This window comes from Epinephelus lanceolatus, chromosome 3 (genome assembly GCF_041903045.1).
Source record: "Epinephelus lanceolatus isolate andai-2023 chromosome 3, ASM4190304v1, whole genome shotgun sequence".
NCBI lineage: Eukaryota > Metazoa > Chordata > Actinopteri > Perciformes > Serranidae > Epinephelus > Epinephelus lanceolatus.
In genome coordinates, this window is record NC_135736.1 from 10,377,516 (window position 1) to 10,403,673 (window position 26,158).

Genomic DNA, 26,158 nt, shown 5'->3' on the forward strand with positions numbered 1-26,158 from the left:
GTTAACCACAGACCTTTTTTCAGGCATCAAACCAAAAACCCATTCAGAAAGCCCATTGACTTTGAGACAAGGGAATCAGGAGTGCTAAAATGCTAACTCATTTCTGGGTTTTAGGACTCATTCCTGCACCACTCTATACTCTGAATTGTGTATTAGGACAACAGAACAGTTAACATTTCTTTACAGAATAGCATAGTAGGATAAACAACATATTGTCTGAATGACACCAGGCTAAGGGTATTCAATGAACCTAGAAGGTTTGTGGCTTTTTGAGAAAACATTTGGGGCTGGAGCCCCAGAAGCCACCCCCCTGCTCCGCCACTGCTGACACTCTTAAAAGTTTTTTACACAACATATACATACACGTACATATACATATACATCATATCTGCAGCAGCTCATGACATACTCCCCAATGTCTTGTGCTTCATGTGCTGTCATGCAGAAGTCAGCTCAGTCAGTGATTCATTTGATAACAGCTATCTTCACTGGAATGTTTTCTTACAATTTGTCGGTGAAGATTCTCAGTCATCCAGGTCATGGTAATCATAAGTGCTATATCGTAGGCAACTGGACTTGCTTGCGTTTCTTGAAGACGTTTCGCCTCTCATACAAGGAGCTTCTTCAGTTCTAAATGACTTGTACGGAGTTGCAGGCTTTAGACACAGGGTTTAAAACCTGCAACTCCGTACTAGTCAAAGGCAAGCAAGTCCATTTGCCTAAATAGGCAGGAATAGGAAATAAAAATAATGTATCAAATTTCATATACAAGGCAAAAACACACATGTATACTGTCATGATCATGTTGTGCTCTAAGTAGCAAGTGTAGATTATTGGTGGGGGCGCATGTCCCCCTCAATATTTAGAACATGTGCTTTTGTACCCCCCAATAAAAACATGGGAGTAGCTTTCATTCAAAGGACTTTCATTCTGACAAAAAATTAAAGACATTTACACCATAAACTGATGTAGAATGCACAAACTGGAGCATAAAAATGCACCAGTATGCAGGAAAGTAAGTGTTTGATGCTCAAGATTTTCAAGTGGAAGACCCCCAAACTCCCTGTGTCATTTTTCCCTATCATAATTGAAATGAACTTATGCCCTTGCAGCAGTCCCATATAGAGGGAATTTGGGTTTTATTCAATTTTAATCATACAACTGTAGTTGACGCAGTGGGAAATGAGGAACTTTGAGACTGAAATAACTGTGGTCTCACATCTATTATGCAAAACAGTAGTAAAATATTTCTTTCCTGTTGCCCCCTTGAATATGACCCCATGGATTCCTTTTTATGTGGCCACTGACCATGACTTGGAAACGTGGCTTATATAACACGAAATGTCCAGGCAATAACCGAGTTTATCAAAGAGCTGCTCCTCGCTTGAGATGAGATCGAGTCCACTTGTCTCCGCGGATGAATTGAGCCTGTGATTGTGCCCTTTCCTAATCTCCAAAACCCAACATTACCGCAAAGAGCCTTTTCGTCTGCTGGAAACAAGAAAACTAAACAGAGATTTAATCTAGAATTGAGTTTAAATTTTAATAAAACCATTGAGAAAAAACATTGACTTCTCCCAGTTATTTTAAGAATCTTATTTAAAAGGTGAAACAGCATCTGACGCCAGTGCATTGGCGTTTCTGTTGATTTCATTAAATATTCAAACTGAATATGTGACCAAATGGTTTAAGATTGACATTACATTCCTCATCGATCCATCCTCCTCGTCTCCACTGGTCCGCCGGGACGATTTCATGTCTTACCGGGCGAGGGAGTGATGACAAAGAAAACCGGAGCCCTTTTGGCGACTCCAGCTCGCATCCACACACACACACACCACGTTATGAACTCCCCAAAATAACGTCGCAGGGATTACGCGCGGCGTCTGCAGCTTTAAATCTGCCCCCAACTTCACTCCAGCAGCCACCATACCGGGGGACTTAGCGGCTACCTTACCGAGTCGTATACTCACCGGGTAGGAAATTATTGGAGCGAGAGAGAGAGAGAGAGAGAGAGAGAGAGAGAGAGGGAGAGAGAGACAGACAGAAAGAGAGAGAGGGAGGGAGAGAGAGAGGGAGGGAGAGGAGGAAAACAGACGCACGGTGCTGGATTATTTGGGCAGAGCGGCTGCAGCCACGGTGGATGTTACACAGGCAGACGACGGACGGACGGAGAGCTTGAATCTATTCAGACTGCGAATATGGTGAGCGTGTCTCTGATCATTTTCTGTGCAGTTGTTGTTTGTTGACAGTCATGACAGAGCGTTAACTTCTCATGATCATGTATTCCAGTGCGAAGCGCCTATACGCATCTCCGCTTATCCCTTCAGATGTGTGTGTGTGTGTGTGTGTGTGTGTGTGCCAGTCCACTGTCAAACACATATGACTGACACCCTTATCTTCCCTCCTCAGCATGAACTGTTAGTTGTTTTATTGGTGTTTCAGGTGGTCACCTTGCCTCTGGATTTGCACTCGTGGAAAATCATTGTGATATTTCTATAATATTTAGGACTTGTTTCTGTGGCAGTAAATAGCGAGTTCATATTGATCTCAATTTAGCCTGATCAATGCTGTGTATTATCATTCCCCATGCCCTCCTAATGTTATTTGTATTGGAGCTCACAGCACAATATGACTGTCATTCAACACTGCTCTTTATTTCCTGTGGTGTCATGGTAATAATAATGTACTGTAAATACAGTTTGGTTCTGGTTATTGCTTTGCATCCTTCTCAAACTGACTGTGAGGTTATTACAGTTCTTTTCACTACAGGGCGGCTCTTGAAATTAGTTTTTTTTAAAATGCTGATGAGAGATTAAGGAGGCTGTAAACCGCTTGGTTTTCACTGGGGTTGGTGCCTGCCTGAGGTTTTTGGTGCTCCCCCTCAGAACATGCTCTGAGGTATTTTCTCATGACTGAACCGATGCCACCGGGCACACAGACACGCTCAATGGACATTTAAAGGTGCACGCAGACACAAAGCCATATGATTTGTTAATGGCTGTCAGTCAGTTCAACCTGGTTTGAGTGGGCTGCGAATTTATGCAAATCTGCATGAACCACTTCAGACTCCAATAGGCCACAGTGGATTATATGGGTGGGTTTCTGTCTGTGGGTTTCACTCTACCAGCCTGTATTCAATCCATTTGAGAACATTTTTGAGAGATGCTATTGGAAATTAGACACTTTGATTGATTTCCAGTGCCCAGATTTATCACTCCACACATTCTTACTCTCACCTGTGATATGTGGTGATTGCGTACAGGTTGTGACATTTATGTTTCGCTTTATGGCGCTGCATAACTCAATGACTGTAATGTGCTCTAATGTGCTGATGGCTGCGCGCGCGCGTGTGTGTGTGTGTATGTGTTCGGCAGGAGTCAGCAGTCTTGCTCAAACACTGTCTATGGCAGCATTACAAACCTCACTAGCTTACAAATCAATCATGCAAGTACTTTTACAGCAATTAGGTTTGAGTATGTGAGAGAGAGACATCCACTTAAGTATATATAGAAAGACAGTGAGAGTGGTACGTGTTTGCCTCATCTTCCATCTGTAGTTATTTATACAGTTTCTCTCAGGACTTTAAAGGGACAGTTAACCCTAAAATCAAAAGCACATATTTTTCCTCTTGCCTGGAGAACTTTCTATCGATCTAGATTGTTTTGGTGTGAGTTGCTGAGTGTTGGAGTTATCAGCTGTAGAGATGTCTGCCTTCTCTCCAGTATAATGAAACTAGATGGCGCTTGGCTTGTGATGCCCAAAGCAAAAAATTCATTCGAAGAACTCAACAGCAATGTCTCTTTCCAGAAATCATGACCTGGTTACTCAAGATAATCCACAGACCTTGTTGTGAGCAGTTTCATGGACAACTATTTTCTTTCTACTGAACTACACTCACCAACCGAATCACTGCACAGAAGGAAGCGTGCACCTACTGCTAGCTCATCTAGCACCACTGAGTTCGCTAATGTTACAGCTGATACAAGGAGGACGCCATTCATTTTTACATCTTGCACTGTCACAAGCAGCCTATCATTGAAAGAAAGTAGTTCCTACATGAAACTGCTCACAACAAGGTCTGTGGATTATCTTAAGTAACAAGGTCATGATTTCACATTGCTGTTGAGTTTTTCAAATGTATTTTTTGGGGGCTTTTAGCACTAAAAGCCATGTGCCATCTAGTTCAGTTATATTTGAGAGAAGGCAGACATCTTTATGGCCAATATCTCCAACACTCTGCAACTCACACTACAGGTAAGAGAGAAAAATATGTTGTTTTTTTTTATTTTGGTTCTGTCCCTTTAATCCATACGAAGTGTTGCAATGAAAAGCCTGCGCAGTGGGTGTTTTGTCATGTTTTGTCTCCAGAATGTAACATCTAGATGATAGTTATCTTAATGAACAAATAATTGATGATATTTACATGTTATGAGGCCTACATTGTACATTGGAGAGATGCTGATGATGAAGTGAAGTATTAATCTTCTAAAATACCAATGCAGGATGTTAAGGAAGTAAGTATTGAATGTGTTCAGTATTTCAAAAAACTCATCACGAGAGCTATTTCTGCGACACTAGATGCATTTGGGCACATCAGGCAAGTGGACTGCAACCTGTTTTACGACCATAGCCTGCTGCTCTCAGGTCAGAGGTGTCTTGTCACGTGCCAGTCTGTGGATGAACAAGTGCTTTACCCCAACTGATCTTCCACTGTGTTAATGTGCTGTGTGTGTGCATGCACATATGTGCATGTGTGTGTGCATGTACATGCGTGCCACTGCAGCTGTTCCTCCTCTCAGAGAGATTAAGTTTCACAAGATGTGATGGATGCCAGTGTCTGCAGAGCCAGCTGTGTGTGTGAGTGTGTGTGTGTGTGTGTGTGTGTGTGTTTGTGGATTGCATGTTTGTCAGCGCATTTCTGCATGTCTGTGTGCACAAATACATAGTGCTGTGCCTGCGCATGTACGCATACATGCCGGAAATGTCCATGCTGTTGCCCTGAGGGTTGGGTCAGGTTAGGAGAGGTGATGTTAAGGTCAGGGATGTTATGAGTTGGGATGGTAATTATAGTGACTGCGCCTTTGGTTCCCACAGACCAGGCCAACGCAGTCTAAACCAGGAAGACATGGGCAGGTCAGCAGAGCCAGGGTCAACTTTTCCCACTGCAAACAACTTGGCCAAGAAAAAACACAGTTTCAGAACAGAAAAGTGAAGTTTGCTGTTTAAAAAGTTCATTTTTGTTTCACAGTCATACATTTGGCTTATTTCTTGCCCGATCAGGCAGAGGAGTAAGAAAATAACCTACCTGCAAAAACTGTAATTGCAATGCTGCCTCTCTAGAATCAAACTGTTTATGTAAAGGTTTTCAAAGAAGCTATTTTGAGAGACAGCCTTGTGGTGAAAACAGCCTGTAACAGTCAGAGTGGGCAGGCGGGAGGCTCCCACTTCACCTACGGTTAGCCAGCATCCAGCTGCGTCGCCGCTCGCAAAAGTGATAGGATGTGGAGAAGAGAGGAGTGGGGGAGGTGGACGAGCAGCTGAGAGGAGCGGAGGAGGCACAGCGCTGCTATTGATTTTACCTGGCAGTCGGAGGGGACAGCTTCCAATCTATCTCGTCTCGTCCCCTATCATCTGTCCGTCAGTTCAGCCTTCCTGTCCTTTTCTCTGTCTGACTTCTCGATTGCTCCCCCCTTGCTCTCGCTTTCCCAGACCTCTCCAACCATCTCAGCCCAATCAATAGTATGTTTTTTTGTCATCTTTCCGTTTGATTTGTGAGTTCCCTGTTCATTTTGTACCTTTTTATCACTTTTAGGCTCTTTTTGTTCCTTTGTCCCTCACTCTGCTCCTGCTTTCTCTGTTTTCATCCATCCATCACGCAATCACACCCACATACAGGCTGTGAATTGGTAATTAATAGCAAAAAAGTCTTCACCTGTGGAGAGGAGCATATGGTGAGATATTAAAAATTTAACTTAAGACTTCCCTCACTTCATCTGTTCTCCACTCAGGCGGGTTTTGTTCTCTCTGTTTGTCTCTTTTCTCTCCATCTTCCGCTTTTGTGCCATCTCCTTTCTTCACTACAAAACTGCTTCGTTGTTTCTTTTTTATTTTGATTTTTCTGTATCAAAGCGTTGTAGTGGCAGTACGTAGCAAGCACAACATTTTCGCTCACGGACATTTTTAGCAGTGTTCTGCTTCCACAACAGAGACATGGCATCAGATTTCCATATTTATTACATATGCTGTGTGTGCCTCGTGTGTGTGTGTTTTCACAGAGAAGAGGCACAAGATATGTGTAATGAGCAACAGACAAAAATAGAGGAGATTCAGAGGGGGAGAGATAAATAGAAAGAAAGAGAGACAATGACAGAGACAGAGAGTTTGTGGTTGGGGCGATCCCTTCACAGCCCCCCACCCCTCCACCCCTCCATGTTCCAATCAGAGGGAGACACTCTGAAGGAGCCAGGCTCAACCACAACAATTCCATTTTCTAACCACACTTACACAAACTCACACACACAGAGACAGACACACGATCTGAGCCAAACGTGTTCAGGCTTCCACAGCGGAGGCTGATGTGTTTCCCTCCTCTTCCTACTCGCTTTCTTCCTCGCATTTAATGTCTTTGTCTACTTTTCCCTGTCCTCCTACTTCGATTAACGTCTTCTCCCTGTCTCTCTATCTCACCCGTGGTGTGCTGCCTTCTCCCCCGTCTTCTATCCCCATGGCACGCATGATGGTTTGACATAGCAAAACCGGTGCCAGACCACAAAGCCTTATTTTCCCTCTGCAGTTCTTTTTCTCTTGCTCTTTCTGACTCCCTCTCGTTCTATCTGTCTCTCGCCTCCCCCCACCCCTCCTTACTACTATACAGTTTAATCTGCAGCGGGGGCTTAGTGGCACGGCTGCAGGACTTCCACATCACTTCTTTCTCTCTGCCAGAGGATTTGCTGCTGTTTACAGCCGTTCTCCCGTGGCCCTCTCTGTCCTAGGTCCTCCGTCCTTTCCGTTTTCTAAAGCTATTTATTTGTTTGATAATTTATTCCTTTCAATTTCCTTTAGTTTTGGCTGTGTCCTCTCCTCTCATATCCTCTCTGATTGCCTCCCCTCTCAGTGGCGCCTGTGTGACATGTGTTTGCATTACATCTTATTATTCGCTCCTTTAATCACTGTCCCATCGACGCAGCCGTAAAGCTCTGTTGATGTCTGTGAAATCGCTGTCAGGGGTTGCTTTTTTCCTACAGTGCACAGATCCAAAGATAGGCCTCTCAGACTCTGTTTGCTCCAATTTTTTGAAGCGACAGAATATGTAACTTTATTCACTTGAGTTGGCAGCCATCCAGATCTTTGTTTTTTTGCCTTTTGGCAACATCTTTGGCGCTAAGCGGTCACTGCTGTGGTATTTTCCCAGAGATTACATGTCAGTCAAACATTGGAAGCAGCTCTTTCCTCTTAAAAACCTCCTGTAGGTGGCGCTCATCTCTTTAGTCAGCTGTGGTAACCATCACTGCCAGTGGTGCTGCCAGAAATTTTCATCCAGATTTGGCCATTGACAATCTTGGCGTGGCACACCAAAACTAAAAGCTAGAACTCAATTTCAGGGATTCCGTTAGGCTGTTAAAGTAAAAAGGCACATTGCAGACACAAAATGGAGAGAAGTCCCACATTGATTAGGAATAGGCATGAGTACTCGTTTGGATATCAGTATTCATTCAATGTATATAGTAATTCCTGCCCAACCTCCCACATGATAACATGACTGTACATGGGGCGCCGGCACTATCCACTACGCTACTGACGCCCTCTTTGTGAGTACTTGAGTACTCTATAATAAGTAAATGGGAGTACTTGAATATGGAAGTTCCCGAAAATGCCCATCCCCCATACTGATATACTTTAGTATCTTATTTTGTAATTAACATTGTCATTAATCTGATGTGCATAGACTAATACTTTTTGAGTTCCACAACAGTCCTAAATTAATATGATTTGTATCTGTACATGTTAGGTGATTCGTAATTCTTCAAATAGTCTGATTGTCCTTTTCCTTAAAAAGCCAAGTTTACAGCTTTCAATTTGAAGGAGTACATTGACTGTAAGAATCAAAACATTTACTGGGACCAAGCTGTCTGAAGATTAGCAGGGATTCATGCGTACCCATAGAACCCATTTTCATTCAGATATCTTGAGGTGAGAATTCAAGGGACCCCTTTGAAATTGGTCATGCCAGTTGTTCCCTCAACAAAAGTTAGCCTACCTTTCGAGCGTTGTTTACCTCCTTCCTGGCCGTCCAGCTTCACAATATACCTACCTTCATGCTAACTTGTAAAATGAGCGTGCCACAGCCTCTTAAAGACAGCAATATCAGCCCCCAATTGTTGTCGCCAGTTGGGGGGGCAGCAATTGTAGCATGGTGGTGATGCCTCCCCTTGGGGGCACCACTGATCACTGCTCATGCTAAATCTTTTATTCACTTTTGATTCTTCATGAAAAAGATGTGTCACAACATGAGTCAATGATTTTTCTATTCATTCCTTGGGAAGAGCTACACTCCCGCAGGTGTGAAGAACAATAAATGTAAAAGGCTTTCATGTGAACCCAGGATGAGTCACTGTTGTGTTATATCAATCAGCGATGGAGTAGCAAAACAGACATTTATATGAACATTTCACACATTGACACTTGAGGCTAAAGCGAGGAATTTTCCAGTCCATTATATGAGTTGAGAGTGTTTGCTCTGTATCCTCTCTGGGAGTCTTTACCTCCGCTGTCCTTGCCATGGCAGAGCTTCGGTTCTTGGCCCAGTCTCACAACCTCTCTTTATCCAACTGCACGGCCAAGCAGGAACTGGACGCCTCAAAATGGCTCCCACCACCACCACACATTAATTCTATTAGTTCTCTCTTAGATCCTGTTTTTTTCTGCCTGTCCAGGATTAGCCCTCACCACTGTTTGTCTCTAGATTTGTAATTAATGACTTTGATTGTCTGTTTTGTTTGTTTTTGCCAATTGAATCAGGATAAGACTGTTGAGCTGAGCTTTTTCTTTTGTCCCTTCGTTTATCCTTCATCCTGTTGTTATTCGTTTCCCCTGTCCTTCTCTCTGGGGGGCTGAGAGTCCAACACAAATCCCATTTCTTGTTGTCCGTGTTCAGGAATTATGTTCTGCCTCCCCATTTCCCTCAGACTCCCTAAGGCACCTGGGATTAAATGATGTGTGATGTGTGTATGTGTGCAGTTTTTCTCAGCTTTTACCATTCGTCCTGATTGTGTTTGGGTCCTCTGTGCGTAACGATCACAGCGAAGTCCAACCTCCAATGAGGTTTATAGGTTCGCGGGACGCGAGTATCAGTGTGCCTTGTCGGCATCTGTGAGCGTGCGTGCATCTGTGTGTGACCATTCGTGTGCACGCGTATGTGTGTGGGTGTGTGTGTGTGTGGGTATGAGGATGAATAATCTCTTTACAAGCACCAAACATTTGAAATTACCAGACATGCCCTGTCCTCAGAGGACAGGATGCCACAGGCTTGAATGCAGATTTACAAACCTGACCTGAAATGTCCTTCCGTATCTGAGGATTCAGTGTATGTGTTTTATTTATTTGACTATGAGAATTCATGTGTCAGCATGTGTATGTGAATACACACATACAGTATATGTTTCGATGGTCAACATAGAACAGGTCTGCACAGGTTTGTCTGTTGGAACTAGGGTTGGGCAGTATGACAATATACCATGGGATGGTATGTGTCCACCAGTAGGGAATCAGCAATACTGTTTCTACTGCCGGAGCTGTGCTGGCAGGCTATGTTAGGCTGACCAAACGTCCTCTTTTGCCCGGACATGTCCACTTTTCACGTCCCATCCGGGGTGTCCGGGGGTTTTTTATAAACTGATGATAATGTCCAGTTTTCAGTGTGTTTGTGTGTGTGTGTTAGAGTGCGGCACGGGCAGCATATTTCTGTCCGAACCCGAACCGAGCCCGACATTATTTAATGACCAAAGCACTGAGTTTGTGTCACACAGTGGTTACAGGCTATTTAACAGGCCGGGCGTGCGCCGTGGGTGCTCAGCTGCGGAGAGGGAGACCTCCGTGTTTGAGACGGGAGCGGGAGGCGGGAGGTCCGACGCTTCTAGCGAGAGGAGAGGGAGAAATAAAACAAAATAAGATAAAATAGGAAAAACCTGTCTCCCTCTTTTATTTTATTTTCAGCGTTTAATCAAGGCGGAGGAGGGCAGCTGGAGGTCCGAGACTTCCAGAGAGGAGAGAGGTAGAAACAAACAGCCAATGTGTGTCTGTGTGTGTTATGTTCAGGTGTTGTCACGTAAATAACAGTGCCCAAGCAATAAACAGGACAGACAATAGGGTTTTATTTATTTTTACACTACATTTTCACTGAAAGCTGACCGAATCCGACCCGAGCCCGAATACAATTTATAGCTACATTTTTGACCAAACCCAGCCCGACCCGTCGGGTACCGTCGGGCTCAGATCGCCACACTCTAGTGTGTGTATGTGTCCCCTATTGGGGCCTATCTGAATTTCTGTCTTTGAGAGATATTATTTTGTAATATAACTGAATTTTCTATCCATACATATAAATTTTAAATATATTAAAATGATAAGGCATCTTTGAGTAAGCTGCAAGTATCATTTAAGTAGGCTATGTCGTGGCTGGCCGAGTGTCCTCTTTTTTGGAAATCAAAATATGGTCACCCTAGGCTATGTTGCATATCAGGGTTAGATTCTCACATGATCTTGTAATTCTCATGTGATCTTGTGAATCCAGCTGCATCGCAAGGTAACATGATTTGGGCAGACATGGAGGAGGAGCGTGAAAATACAGAAACCTGTAACAGTTGGAATTATTGTTATACAGCAGAAATGGGACCAAGTCACTGTTTTGCAAGTCACAAGTAAGTCTCAAATCTTCAAGTCCCAAGTCAAGACAGGCAAATCCTGAGTCCTAAACTTTGAGTTTCAAGTCCTAAAGAAGTCACAACATTATGTGTTTAAACAAGTTTGTTTGAAGTTGTTGGTTCTCTGTACACAAATTAAATTATCTTTGGTATCATTTTTTCCAACTGGCATTCGGTAAAGTAAATCTAGTTGTTCATGGTTCTTTTCTGCAAATTGACCGGATGCTGTTCTTGCAATTTTTTCATCAAGCACATATACTCATGTATTGTACTGAAGTGCACTTTTGAGATATTTGTACTTGCGTGGAGTATATCTAGTTTATGCTACTTTATTCACTACAAGTCGGATTGGTTTAAAACAAAGTGGAATTAAGTGTTGACTTAGTCGTTATGAATTGCGCTAATTGACTGAAGAAAAAAAAGGGAAATTTATTTGTGGCACAATTTTCAAATGGCATATTTCTAAATCTTGGGCTTGGGGGAAGGTATCGAGTATTTTCAAGTGAAAGGGCTCAAGTCAAAGTGAGGTTTCGAGTCTCACTGGTGATGAGCTTTTGATTTGGTGAAGTAGAGTGTAAAGTAATCAATTTGTGGCTCAAATCTGATTCGTGTCCAAGTCATGTGACTTTAGTCCACACCTAAAAGTCTTTTTTCTTGACTCAAATGTTTTCTCATGTGAGGCAGTTGTTTTTTGTTTGTATGGAAGTTTAAAAAATGAAGAACATAAAAAAATGAAATGTGATGAGGAACTGTGTGGTTATTTTAAAGCTTTTCTTAACTGACTTTACAGAATCACTCTATCGTGATTTATACTGTTACAGTGATATAAAATTACACTGTGATAGAGGACTGTGGTCATATCGCCCACCCCTGCATGGAACATGTGTAATAGCAAATCTTGTCCAGCCCATTGGGAAACCAGGTTTTGGTGTGATACTGTGTCACAGTCAGTGGATAAAATAAACGTAACAGGAACACTAATATCATAAGATGCAGCAATGCATTAGATCCGAACGTGGCAATAGACAGTCTTTGCATAATTATACCATGCCCATCCTTCACCTTGTAAACATGCACTATGAAATCACTTCCTTCCCCCTCTAATGTATCCCAAACCCCTTACTCTGCAGTTCCCCAACTCCTCCATTCCTGGACGGCCTTTAGACACAGGAAGTGCCTTAGCAGCTCTCTCAATATTGCAATATTAAATTAGACTCGTCATTTAATACATCCCCTGGTGTAGAGATTGGCATCATTTTCCCTGTGCATCCTCTGAATCTCCCGGCCAAAGCAAAGAGACACCTAACCAACTGCCGGCCTCCCCCGTGCCTTTCATGAGAAGCTTCTGTAATAGGTTTATTGAAAATAACAAGGTTGTCTTCTAGAGTTACAGACGGGGCTCTGCTCCTGTCTCGGCTTGAACGTCAATAAACTATGGAGTATTTTTCAATGGAGCCGAGTTTTTTTTTTTTTTTTTGACTTCTTACCAATGTATGCAGCGTGTAGCTTAACGCTGTGGGTAGTGTTGTGCATTTCTGTGTCTTTTTTGCAATTCATTAATGCAAATCATGAACCGATTCAATCTAAGAAGAGAAGGAAGTAAATAGGAAACCAAGACACATAATACAGAAATGAATGAAGAAGGGATGGTGCTGCCAAGATTAAAAAAATTAATTTGGGTTTATAAAGAGACACCAAACAAATTCCATCACATCACATCCAACTCTTTGTGTTGCTGTTCAAACCCCCCAAACACTTTAATTAATGTATTGTAACAAAGTCTTGCTTTTATGTGTGAGACATTTCAGGAGACACAGAGAGTTTATTAAGCAGCTTCTGGTCATCAAATAAGTTAATTATATAAATTTAATTGGCCCTCAGTTGTTCTAGCTCTGTGTGTGTGTAGGTTTTTTTATTCTTCATGAGCGACACAATGATACTTAAGTCAGGTTCAGGATTCAGTCACAGCACAGATTGATTGCCTTTCTTCCGCACAGCTCTGTCACCTCTTGACCCTAAAACTGTCTGCGCTCCCCAGCGAGCATGTGCACGCCTGTGTGCGTAAGGGTGCTTGTTTGTGTGTGAATGTGTGTGTGTGCAGAGGCATCTGTGTTGTCTTCCTTTTCACAGAAAGGCAGACATAATAGGCCAGTGTCAAAACCGTGACACACGCATATATGTGTACAGAGTTAAAGGCACTAAAACACAGGATTATAACGTAATCTGACATTTCTTGGCTGATATGCTGATTCACCGATTAGAAACCAGTCTGCCATGCCAGCAGCGTGTGTGAGAAAGAGAGACATAATGACAGATAAAGTGTTTGTGTGTGTGTGTGTGGTGGGGGGGGCAATTTATTTGCAGGCGAGCTTAACGTATGCCGCCCGCTAGACCACATGAAAGAGAACAATCATCCGAATGAGAATTGCAAAGCTACATCCTTCTGATTGGAATTCAACAAACCTCCATATTGGCATCAACTCACAGGGGCAGCACACACTCTATCACTCACACACATACACACATAAGTGAGGCAGTTTATGATAAGCTTGCTTACCCCAAATGGACTGCCCAACTCATGCATGCACACAAGTACACACAACCACACAAGCAGCATACATTAAGCTTGCTCAACAAATTGGCTGCCCAGTGCCGACACACACACACACACACACACACTGCAACACGGTGATATTTTTTGTGGCGCGTGCTCATTGTGAGCAGCCTAGCCGTGCTGCTCCGCTCTCCTCATAGACTATTTAGCTGCTTCTCTGCTGCGCTGGGTGGCAGCCAGTAAAATGGTGGCGCTCATTGTGGAAGGCTGCTGGCTGCCATTGATTTGGCCCAGCAGGTCTCTGAGGATACACACTGTTGCCCTGCCAGCTAGGCCCATGGAAGGGGACTGTTGTGTGTGTGTGCATGCCAGATATAAAGAGAGGTGGGACTGTAAAGTGCATTTACTGGTGTGTACAGCGGTGCAGCATGTGAGAACAGCTCTCCCGCTCGTCTCCACGAACTATATATTCCGAACTGTTTAAACCCCTTTGGGAAAACTATACGAAGGTCCACAGCAATCAATTAGCTGTAATGCTTTTGATGTGATTTGTTGTGTTTACCCATAGAGAGAGAGAGAGAGAGAGAGGGAGAGAGAGAGAGAGAGAGAAAACAGCGTGTTCAGAAAAGTGCTCTTTTCTGGAATACTCCTCCATATTGCGCTGTCATCTCTCCTCCTTTTTCCTCTCCTTTCTTTTCCCACACTTCGATTCCTCAGACAAGCTGAAAAACAAACAAAGGGAAGCTGCTATCGCACTATAAATAATGCAGAAACACAGATTGGGGTCAAATGCTTTGGATTCCACAACACATACATACGCCTGAATGGGAGCTCAAGCGCACACAATCAGATTTGTACAATTTATACATTGGGTCTTTTCCCTATAAGCAATATTTATTTTACTAGTGAGCTGCAGTGTGATAATTAACACTCATTACGCACTGTCACATATACAACCACTGACTGTCTCAAGCACACACTTCCTACTGTATATACACACACAGGCTGTTTACTGCCTCGATGTCCCTCGATGACAAAGCGTGACAAACGAGTCTGTTCGGAACACATTTTGGTCTCGTTGCGCACCCCCTCTTCCCCTCCTCCCATCCCTCTCCTTTTCCCCCCCCCTCTCCTTTTCATAACTCCGACAAGGGCAACTCAGTCATCCTCTCTATCCACAGCTCCTATCCATCAGCACTCTGCCATAACCTGCCGCTGCTCCGTGATAGATTACTCACCATGTGCTGATGTATTGGCCTATCAGACTTTGAGGAAGTGACAGATTAGATCATTATGTCCCTTTATGATTATGACTCTTGTCTTTTTATATATTAGTGTTTATTCGAGGCAAGTTTGCGTTATGTTATATAAGAGGCATTTTTCATTGTTGTGTACCTCCAAAGAGGGCAAAAAAACAGGAGAGAGGAGTTTTGTCGTTATGAAGAGGGACTATAGAGGAGAAGTGCACCACACATAAAACCACATTTCTTTTTGAAAAAAGCTTTTGAAGTAAACACCTTTGTATCCTCTTACAATGGATGCTCTTTCTATGTCTTTAGTTTCCCCACCAACTACTGTCAGTAGATAAATTGGTATGGTATAAAGTGGATTTCTTTGCATACACAAATGTGAAGAGAAGAAGAAGAGAGGAGCTCTGTCTCTTTGATTCTTAAGGACTGATACTGAAATATGATATTAATCTTTGGTTTTAGAAATGGATCCAAAAAAAAATCTACAATGTAAATCCATTACACAGATACAGTTACAGACAGCTGTGCCAATGTGATGCCACATTGTCTACATACAGCAAATTTCAGTACCCACAGGAAAAATGAGAATACTCCAAACAACAAATTTGGAAGCGTAAGCAAAATTGTCATTGACTGTTCTTTGGCTGAACTTTGTTGTTTTTTGTTATATTTTTTTATTGGTGTTGACACTGAACTCATTTGCTCATTTGGTGGGTTTAGTTTTGTCATCTATGTGTGATTGTGAAAAAGGCAAAATGTGCAAGACTGTCAATTCATGAAACTAAACTTAAGTGACTGCTTCAGAGTTATGAGTGCATGACGATGACCTCCTCCTCCTCCTTCAGTAGAATATGTTTTCCTTCAGCGCTCTATTGTTTTTGAGTGAACATCTTTTTTTAACAGATGCCAGTGACACACAACATTATATGTACCAACTCAGAACAGAGCGGTATTTTTTTAATGAACCTGTGGTGAACCGTAGTCACGTGCATCGCTAATCCTGTAAAGAGAAACTGATGTAATGGATGCAATCGACTTGCATTGGTTAAGCTGAACCCTTCATTTATGCCACACAGTCTACTAATCTGGCGCATGTAATAGATTACAATGATATGATGGTTGTGCTTGTAAGAGGCTTTGAATTGTTTACACTGAAGTATATTTCAGTCTCCTGTGTTTCTCTGGCTTTCGAAACAGGTATGCGCACATTTGTATTTTGAACCTATACACTGTGACCATGAGCAGCACATCAAACAGCTGACTCTTGCCTCGAGCTTCAGCATTCTAAAGTATCTAGGTGCAGCTGCTACATGTTATGAAGTTTTGCCTAATCCCTAACCCTGAAAAAAACAAGCACTGGTTCTGAAAGAGCGCCCGATGTCAGTATCATGTTATTCCACCCACACTGAGTGTTATCACTCACTCAAATAGGTGTCATCAGCGGTTTTCAGCCACATACATATGGGTTAGATTGGGCCTTCTAAACCTTCTTGAAAGTTTGGAAGGCTGTTATTAGCCCATTAAATGGCAGTTGACATTGGGAACGTATAGATTTGAGGTAGTATGGCTCTACTCTACCACCTACATTTATGTTTATTGTAAGATGGCAACCTCTAGTGGTCACAGTAATTATGAAGGGAGGAAGTCAGGTAACGTAGTGTAAAGAGCGACAAAGTCAACACATGGAGATGCTGAGTTGGTGGATGGGTCAAATACAGGACTTTCACCAATCTGTGTCCAGTTTTAAACTTAATGTCAAGTTTGACATAACGTACATAGCTTACCTCTCATTATGTAACTAAAATACTAATTTAAACCCAAACAACAACCTTTTCCTAAACGTATTGTTATGTATAGCTGTATAATTGTGGTGCATTAACGTAAGAGAAACTGAAACCCAACAAAACTGCGGCCATTCTATAGAATTGATATGCTCTTCATGTCCTACTGGTAGGTGTAGCAGGTCCCTTTTAAACTGTATGTATAAGGCTAAAATCTAAAATCTAAGATGATATATAGTTTCATATGTTGATATTGACATAATATCATAATATTTATGTATTGCTGAGCCCTAATCGAGTGATAATACACTCCGATTCAGCACTTCAACATTATTGGCTGCAGCTCCAGTACATAAGCCCCTTTTGTGTTTAGCTAGCCCTGAAATCAATTCCACAAGTGATGCACAGCTCAAGCAGTCAAGGCGATGAAGCTGTTGTCTGGCCCTCTGCGGTTATAGTTTATGCAGTGGAGAGTATTTACCGTATATGTCCAAAGCTTAAGTGCTGGTCCCATTCAGCCTATAGGCTTTCTCCCTGACCCCTGGCTCCTAAATCCCCTCCAATGGTACAGTGTCATGATTGATGACGTCATTAGGGGCATCAATGACACAGAGAAATGAGGACACGCTTTGATAGACAGCAGCCTCTCCACATCCATCTTTCTTTACCATGTGTTGTGCGTGTGTGGGTGTGTTTGTCCGTGCATGTGTGTGTGGTGTCCATTTATCAAACATGAGGCTACAAGGTACCATGCAACATTTCTGTCAGTCTTCATCATCATAGAAGTAGTGTGTCCTGTTATGGCCAACTAAGAACACAGACCTACTGCATGTTAGTGTGCACTGCATGTCTCATATCCGTGTGTGTGTGTGTGTGTGTGTGGGATTGTGTATGTGAGAGAGAGCTCCCCATGGTATACCACTCTCCTCCTCGGTATTCTCTCCATGGCCCCCAGTCCCCTCTACTGTAAGACAAGCTCCGCATTGCTGTCACTAGCTATTATGGTATATACAGCACCATGCAGGGATTTTCTCCTCTGAGGTCTACAGATCAAACTGACACACACACAGACACACACAGACACACACACACACACACACACACACACACACACACACACACACAGAAATACATGCACATATGGTCCATACTGTATGCATGCATGGTAGCACACATCATATACTGTATCGCTGGTTCTTGCTCAAGTTATCCTTGTGCTTTTTCTCATGGAGGTGGTTGAAGTGTATAGCGAGCAAAAAAGTATTGGACTACGACACCAGACATCCTGTCTTTGGATTAGCCAATAAGAGCTTGTTAAATGTTGGTGTTTGGTTAAATGATAATGTATTGCAAGATTGCCTATTTTGGCAGAAAACAAATGAAATATTTTGCCAGTGAATGTTTTACTGAAACGTCCAGTATCAACATTTTTGTCACTAAGGATTTCCTCGTTATGCTGATAGAAAATGTATTTTGCTCAGCATTACATGTCTCTCAAAAAGGTATTTGCTCTGTCAAATTGGTTGTATATCAATGTCATTTCTAGGAGACTGTCCAGGGCTATTAATTGATAGTTCCATTACTACAAAAATGTGCAAAGCTGCACCCTGACTAGCAGCAACATTGTAAGTCCACCAACATTTAAACCAACCATTTAAATTCAAATAGAGTGGAAACCACTTGCAGTGATGTAATGACAGTGATCAGCTGCTTATACGGATCAAAAAGCTTGGGACTGAATCATTCCTATAAAAATGCTTTTAAATAATTCACTTATACTAATCAAGTAAACCGCTTACACTGTTCATTTCACGTCTTTTCATGAGAACATATGGGAAAAAAATTAAACAACAGTCATTACTTTTTTTCTTTACTTTACTCCCACCTTAAAGTTTATGACAAACTGCCAAAATGTGCCAAGAAGATGCAGAAGAGAAGCCTGGAGTTCCACTAATAAAACAATAATATAATTTAAAATACAAAACATATACATATAAATGAGTCAATTCCACAGACTTTTGATACTCTAAATATGTTTGCTGATAACAGAGCTGTACTTTAACTTAAAAAAAGTAACACTGAATGAAGGACTTGTACTGTGAGAGGAGTAGCTATAATTGCAACATGTCCTCATACAATGGTCCATAAGATATCCTACAAATTACATGTAGTGCCTCCCAAATGACGCTATGCCCTTAATCTAAAGTTAAGTAGTTAATGTAAAGTTGTGGAGGTTAGGTTTAAGAGAAGAAAAATGGTGAGGATGTACCTTCAAATTACTCAAAGTTCACACGGTTCCAAACACTTGTCTCCTGGGGGAAAATCCTATGTTTTGTGACCTGACCATCCACCACCCCAACCTGCGCCTTACAGGGACCACCTGGGAGCACCTCCTTCTTTTCTCCCATCAGCACATCTGTGACATGATCGCAGCCTTCCAGAATGCATGGGCCATACATGAAAACCTGGCTCATGATTACATGGGATATGTATGAATTTTGGTGCATTATTTTTTGGCAGAAAATGTATAAACAGTGCATGAGAAAACCCCGATAATTGGCATTGTGGTACTTCTTCTTTCACGTAAAGAAGTTGTTTGACATTATCTTTCTGGCAGGGTAAGATGGGAAGATCAATACAACTCATATCTCTATGCATTCACATCCAGCAGGCGATTAGCTTAGCTTAGCACAGACTAGAAACATGGAGAGACAGCCAACTGGCTCTGTCCACACATAACAAAATCTCCCTGCCAGTACCTCTTAAACAAATAATGGACATATTTACACACTATATTTACATAATGTGTTTTAAAAGCAGGCAGGCAGATTTTTTTTTACCTGTGAACTGAGCCAGGCTAGCTGTTTCTTCCAGTCTATTGGTAAGCTAAGATAACTGTTGTAAGTAAAGGCCCAGAATACTTCTTCCACCACTGCTCTCTCTCTGAGAAACAGCCTCGCTTCCCTTTCTGTTTCACTTTCTCTGAACAGTCTCTCAACACATTTGCAGTAACGTACACCACCGATAGATCTATGTAGGACACAAGTCACATTTGTGGCGTCAATAAGTAATGAGATTCAAATCTGTTTAACGCTACACTAATCTCACTCATGGAACTCAAATAAGCAACCCTGCTGTTATATAAGGTGCCGGATCCAGTGGAGACAGATGGAGCTCTGATAGCCGCTACCAGAACCTTTTTTAGGGGGCTGTTTGGGAAATCATGTCAGTCCATCTCTCCTGCTAGCCTGTCTCGCTCACCTCCCTCTCTCCCTCTTCCTTTCACACGCACACGCACACATCTTCAAACCACACAAACACACTGCAGGTCCAAACTTCCTTCCTCAATGACATCATTGAGTTGTGGTGCCCCCAGCGGCAGCGAGCCTAGGAAGGGTGGAGGCACTGGCTCTGGTGCTCGGATGTCTGATTTGATTCACCCTGACAACCAAGGACCATTTGGGAGCCCTGTAACCACGGCAACTCCCATCACAACATTCTGGGTGGTTGGTCGACGGGGCCAGTCAGGGCCGATGTTCCTTGCATCCATTTTTAATGGCCAGTGTACTTAGTCGTTCTTCCTGGGCCTGTCTCCCTGCGGTCCCATCTCCAAGAAGGAGAGGCAGCCGCACTTGGTGGAAAAAGCCCCCATTACATATTTATTGTCCCCAGTCTTAATTACTGAGCCAGAGGGGATGTGGGTTTTGCTCTCTCGCTCACTCTCTCTCCTGTCTTTCTTTTTAACTTGGAGGGATGAGACCTTCTTATTCCTTCTGTCTCTTTTCCTTCTTCTCTCCAGTTGTCAGACCTCCATCCATCTGGGCTGTGCAACTCCATATCCATATAAAGTAACCACCAATGGAAAATATGAGGTTTTGTGTACACTGTACTCTCCGCAGCATGGGGATATATGTGAAAATTACACAGTAATGTTCCCGCAGAAATCCAGAGGAATTGGCTTAATGTGACATCTTTGTGACTGTATGTGACTAAGTGTGTATCGCAGCTCAAGGCTAATTATTCTGCGATCCTTGCATGTATTTAGCATATATTTCTCAGCTCATATAGACATCCAGTTAAGCACTGCCATTTGGAGAAACAATCATTTAGCTGTACTTCTTAGAAGATTTTAAATTGGAAGCACCATATGCAAGATATAATCTAGTTTCGGGCACATGTTGCGTTCCTAATTATAATATTTATGGTTGATTACAGAGTTGGCAAGGATTCTGCAGCACGTTGCCATGCACTGCAAGACAGTCATTCAAAAAAATCCATGTATACAGTAGTGTTCACGTCTTTTCATTTCCCTGCATGTTATTTTGAGTCATTCTCATGTACTCCCACTCCTCTGCTGACCAAAATCAATCTGAGGAAAAAGGTTTTGTAACCCCATCCTTCTCTCTCAGCCGTTGTAACATGACATTGGAGAAGATTGATCAAGAAATGTATTTTTGGACTCAATTGTCCACCGCCTCCCCTTTGACCTTCAGTGTGGTGTTATTGCTATTCTTTCTGCTTTAGTGAAATTCATTCCATCTCTATTTCTGTGGCGCCACAAATGTTTCTCACTTTTGCAGATGTCAATAGATTTTGATCTATCCCAGGGTCTTCTTCTATCACTGTCTGAATAGAATGAAAAGGAGGGTTTTAATTTGTCATGAAATCACCTTGAAGGGAGGCACGGAGGAAGTGCAGCTTCTCACATTCAAACAAAGCTCCTCTTTATCTGGCGTAAGTCAGCAGTCACTTTGGCACTCATTGGAGAGGAAAGTGTTTTTCCCTTCACAATAGGAAGGCCATTTCTTGACTTGTGGTGCACCATGGAATTCAATGAATGCTTAAAGCAGGGTTCGTGAACTGCTGCATGGTTCCTCCTCATTCTCCTCCTCCTCTGACGATAAAAAAAACAGGAGTTTCACTCAGTCATTGCTGTGCGTTGGTTGTGTGTGTGGCTGTTTATGTGAATGAGTGCCTCTAGCTTAAGAGTGGAAGGTAAAGGACTGCACTGCCTGTCCCACTCCGAAGAACCACCACCTTTTTGAACCCTCCCGTTGAGATAGTATATAATAGAGGAGGATGTGGGAGATGGGTTATAACTGGAGCACTGTGTGGATAAAAGGTCCAGTTATTGAAGGTTTAGCCGGCTTTTGGTGTGGAGGAAATCCATATTTTATTTGACGTGAGAGCCGCTCAAGACCCGTGAATTATTACTGCTGTATTCCACCTGCTTGTGGAGGTCACCCAGCCAGCCAGCTCGGTAGATGTGTGTGTGTGTGTGTGTGTGTGTGTGTGTGTGTGTGTGTGTGTGCGTGCCTGTGTCACTAGATGTTCGTCCTGATGTGTGTCCAGCCTTGGTAGCCTACAGTAATATGTGTAGCATGTCACGGGGGCCACAACAGTCACACCGTAACCATACTGCAGGCTCATCCATCCATAGATCTATCCTTCCCTTCATCCATCCATGTACTAAAACACATTACAGAGATGACTGCCTCCGATGTGCCACTTTCCCCCCAGCAATAAAGGCTCTCTACTGTATGCTGCTGGAGGCAGGGTGTATCATGGCCACAATGAGAGACACAAATACACATGCAAGCACACATGCACAACAGCAAGTATTGAACAAGTAGATTAGCTCTACTTTGCGTAAGTGCAGTTTTTATGTTCTGGTATTTTACTAATATTTCCATTTTATGAAGTATTGTTACTGAACTACAGTGCAAAGAGAATACTGTAGGCTTTATCCCATTTACATTACTTTGCAGATTCAGATTTTACTTACAAAGCACAAAATAAGCTCATAAAATATGATGTAGTTTAAATTGCCCAGCAGACATAAAGTAGAGCCACCTGGACTACTTAAAACAATAAAATACACCTTAAACATAACACATCAATAAATTAGCACTGCAGAGAGGAGAATTCCTCGGAATCTATGCACTCATGCTGCAAATTAAGACTTTCCTAACCAATTAGATTCATATCAGTTATGCCAGATGTTTCCATAATTAATCAATTTATCATTTGGTGTACTAAACATAAAAAAGTCCTTCCTTCAATTACCTGAAGCCAAAGGTGACATCCTCAAATTACTTTTACGTCTGACCAAAAGTCCAGCAAATTTGAACCTTTTAACAGAGGTGGGACCAAGTCATTGGCTGCGTTTACATGCACACTAATATTCCGCTTTTGAATATGACAATATTCAGAACTTTATGTGGATCATGTAAATGTATTCCATTAATATGTCAAATTAGGCTTTGTTCCAAATTTAGCATTTTCTGACATGCATTTAGCATTTTCTGACATGGACATGCGCATTCGGACTGTGCTTCTCAACTGGAGATTTTACTGCAGTTTGCAACACACAACCTCTTTTCTGTATACAGTCGAGTCTGTCTGTTGTCATGGACATTCATTCATTCATCTTCTAACCGCTTCATCCTCTTGAGGGTCGTGGGGGGCTGTAGCCTATCCCAGCTGACATTGGGCGAGAGGCAGGGTACACCCTGGACAGGTCACCAGACTATCGCAGGGCTGACACATAGAGACAGACAACCATTCACGCTCACATTCACACCTACAGACAGTTTAGAGTTATCAATTAACCTAGTCCCCAATCTGCATGTCTCTGGGGAGAACATGGGGAGAACATGCAGACTCCGCACAGAAGGGCTCCCACACCCGGGATCGAACCGGCAACCCTCTTGCTAACCACCACACCACCGTGCCGCCCATTGTCATGGACATGTTGTACACAAACCAACAGTTGGCAGGGCTGCAGATGTATACCCAAAAGAAAAACCCACATTTCTGGTCAGAAGGTGAAACATACCTTGGTGTTTTTGATAGGACAGCTGATAAACAGGAAAGGTTGGGGGGACACGCAGCAATGGGCCACATGTCAGAATTACCCCAGGTCACTGCAAAGGACTCAGCCTATGTGGGGTGCACACTCTACCTGGTCAGGTCGCCCCTATCAACAGGTTTTTGGATATTTATCGCTACACCTACCTTTGTGTTTGAGAAAAATGAAAGAATGAGACTGCATTCGCATGGTCCAACAAGTTCACCGCCGGTAGGAAACTGTGAAAAAAATTCTATTGTGATGCAAAGAGGCAAAATGACGAGTGGCTCCAGCTGTTCTGCTTTTCCATATTTTGACACAGTAAACAAAATATTATGGCACTTTATTCGCATTATGCACAGCTGCATGTAAACAGGAATATTAGTGAAATATTGCACTCAAGACATTGCACTTTCATAGCATAAAGCACTATTAACCAGTACCGCAGTTGATTATCAACCTTGAGTTACCATTCTTTGTGCAACTTCAAATGTCGAACAAAGTTGGAAGTTATTGTGTCTCCATCTGTAATTTATGATCTGCATGTTTTGCTTCCCGCAATTTCTTTTTTAATGACCACCGTGTCGTTTTTGTAAGTAAATGAAATTATCTTTGGTTTCATTTTTTCCAAGTGGTGCTCAGTGATGTAACATTAGTTGTTCATGATTTTTTCCTTCAGCTTTTTTGGATGCTGTCTGATTGGTTCAAACAAAGCAGATCTTGGGTATTAAATGCTGACTTGCTGGAAATGAATAGTGTTAATTTTAGTTGAATCAGGAAATGAGGTGAAATGAATTGAGTCATGGTACACTTTTTAAATAACATCTTTCGCTTTGGGGGAAGGTATTAAGTATTTTCAAGCCCAAAAGACTGAAGTCCAGTTGAAGTCTCGAGTCATTGGTGTTAAAGTCAAGGCTTTGCTGCTTAAAATACTTTCTTCAGGGCTCCAGTTGCTGTGATAAAGAATCCCCACACATTTGTCCACATTACTTCACTTTCTCTATCACCATCCTCTCACGCATTCTTTTGTACTGTACCTCTCCATCTTCCTCTTTAACCTTCTTGCCCCTCAGCTGGTGCTCATATCTCATCTCCCTCTCACTTCCTCCCTCTGTCCCTCCCTCTGCAGTCCTGCTGCTATCTTTACGACCCTCTCGCTAATGCACCGCTCAATTAGCCTTCGATGAGGTTTTCCACTAAAGGCTGGGTAAATAGGTAATTACATGTTGTCATCCCCCCCACCTCTTGCTAATCCACTCAACTTCACTCCGCTCCTCTCCGTCTACCTCCCCTCTCACTCTCCCTCTTGCTCTCTCAATATCATGGATGGCTGCCAGAGATGGTCCAATAGAGGCCCAGCGTGGGCCTGTTAGTCACAGCTGGCTTAACCCTTCGATTGGCCACATTCAGCACTCTGCTTAGTTCACAGTTTTCACTTTTTTCAGCCTGCACTTCAGCTCTGTTATCTGGGACACTATATCATCAGAAGGGGAAAACTGGAACCACCCACTGGCTGAATGCTGATAAAATCCTGCCTGCTAATGGAGACGTTAAACAGGTCCAGGTGTTTTGAGCAATTCAGCTGCTTTGTCAGAGAATGTCACATAGAGAGGTGAAATGACTGGTAACAGGTGGGAAGCAGTAGTGGGAGAGATATCAAGATGTCAAGATCAAGATGGCACTGTGGATGGCAGCCTTGCTCTCTAGTTCTTCATTTGTTTTTGTTTACTTCCTCAGTTTTCTGCTCTCCTTCTCTGGTTACAATCACCAGAGAGGCACTTTTAAACCTTTGACAATTAACTTGTCATTATTTTTAACTGCTTTCCATCCAACTGTAGAGCTTTGCAAAGCTCATAGTTGGAAGAATTCAGCAGCTCTCCTTGGGATTAACAAGAGACACAGATGGGGTAAACGAGCCGCAGCGTTTGTTAAACTGAGACAGTGGGGATTTTGAACTGCATTCTCGTCAATCCACCTGGCGAACATCCGGTTTCTGGCAAACAAAGCAGACGAACTCCAGCTTCTCAACAGAGCAAACACCGTATTTTGCAGATCCGCTGCCCTGTGCTTCACTGAAACCCAGCTTGGTGAATACATCGCGGAAAGCTCTCACCATCTGCCTGGCTTCCAACTCCTCTGAGCAGACCCCGTAATGGAGCTATCTGGGAAAACAAGAGAAGGTGGAATCTGCTTTTGCATAAAGCAAGGTTGGTTTACAGATGTCAAAGTGTTGAGGAAAACGCAGCACACTGATGGTCAAGTGGACGCCCAGCATAGACACAATCAGAGAAAAAGCCCAGCAAAGGATGCACTTTCTGTGTCAGCTTCCTCGGGAGCTGCTGTTTCAGTTCGACTTTGCAATAATTGAGTCTTTTCTCTGCACATCCATCACTGTGTGGTATGGAACATTCATGGAACAGGACAGACTACAACAGACAGTCAGTACAGCAGAAAAATCATTGGAACCAGCCTGCCCTCCACTGGGAACTTAAACGCAGCCCCTGACACAACCTGTTTCAACTTCTCTGCTTTGGTAGGCACCACAGAACACTGTATGCCAAAAAAACGGACTAGGGAAGTCATTTTTGGTTGGCTTTGCTTTTGATAGCCTGACACCTGTTAACTTGTAACTAACCGATTAATTTTTAGGGGAGAAAAAATGCAAAATGACATAATACAGGAGGCCTTTCCTTTTAGTCTGGTGCTCCATTGACTCGCACAGCAGGGAAATATGCAACATTACAGCGGCAGAGGGATAGTGCAAACAGACAGGTCGCCAGACTATCGCAGGGCTGACACAT

At 42.7% G+C, this 26,158-nt stretch overlaps 1 protein-coding gene across 16 annotated transcripts in view; it reads left to right on the forward strand.

Annotated features, from left to right (window-relative positions):
• The window catches only part of ptprdb (protein tyrosine phosphatase receptor type Db), a 221,123-nt gene that overhangs the window by 86,821 nt on the left and 108,144 nt on the right, over positions 1 to 26,158 (forward strand). The window contains exon 1 of one of the 16 annotated variants that reach the window (XM_078164843.1): positions 2,064 to 2,204. The exons of the other annotated variants lie outside the window; for them this stretch is intronic. The gene's annotated coding sequence lies outside the window, so the exon portion shown is untranslated. Of the gene's footprint in view, positions 1 to 2,063; positions 2,205 to 26,158 lie in introns of those variants that run through there. 16 annotated transcript variants of the gene reach the window in all.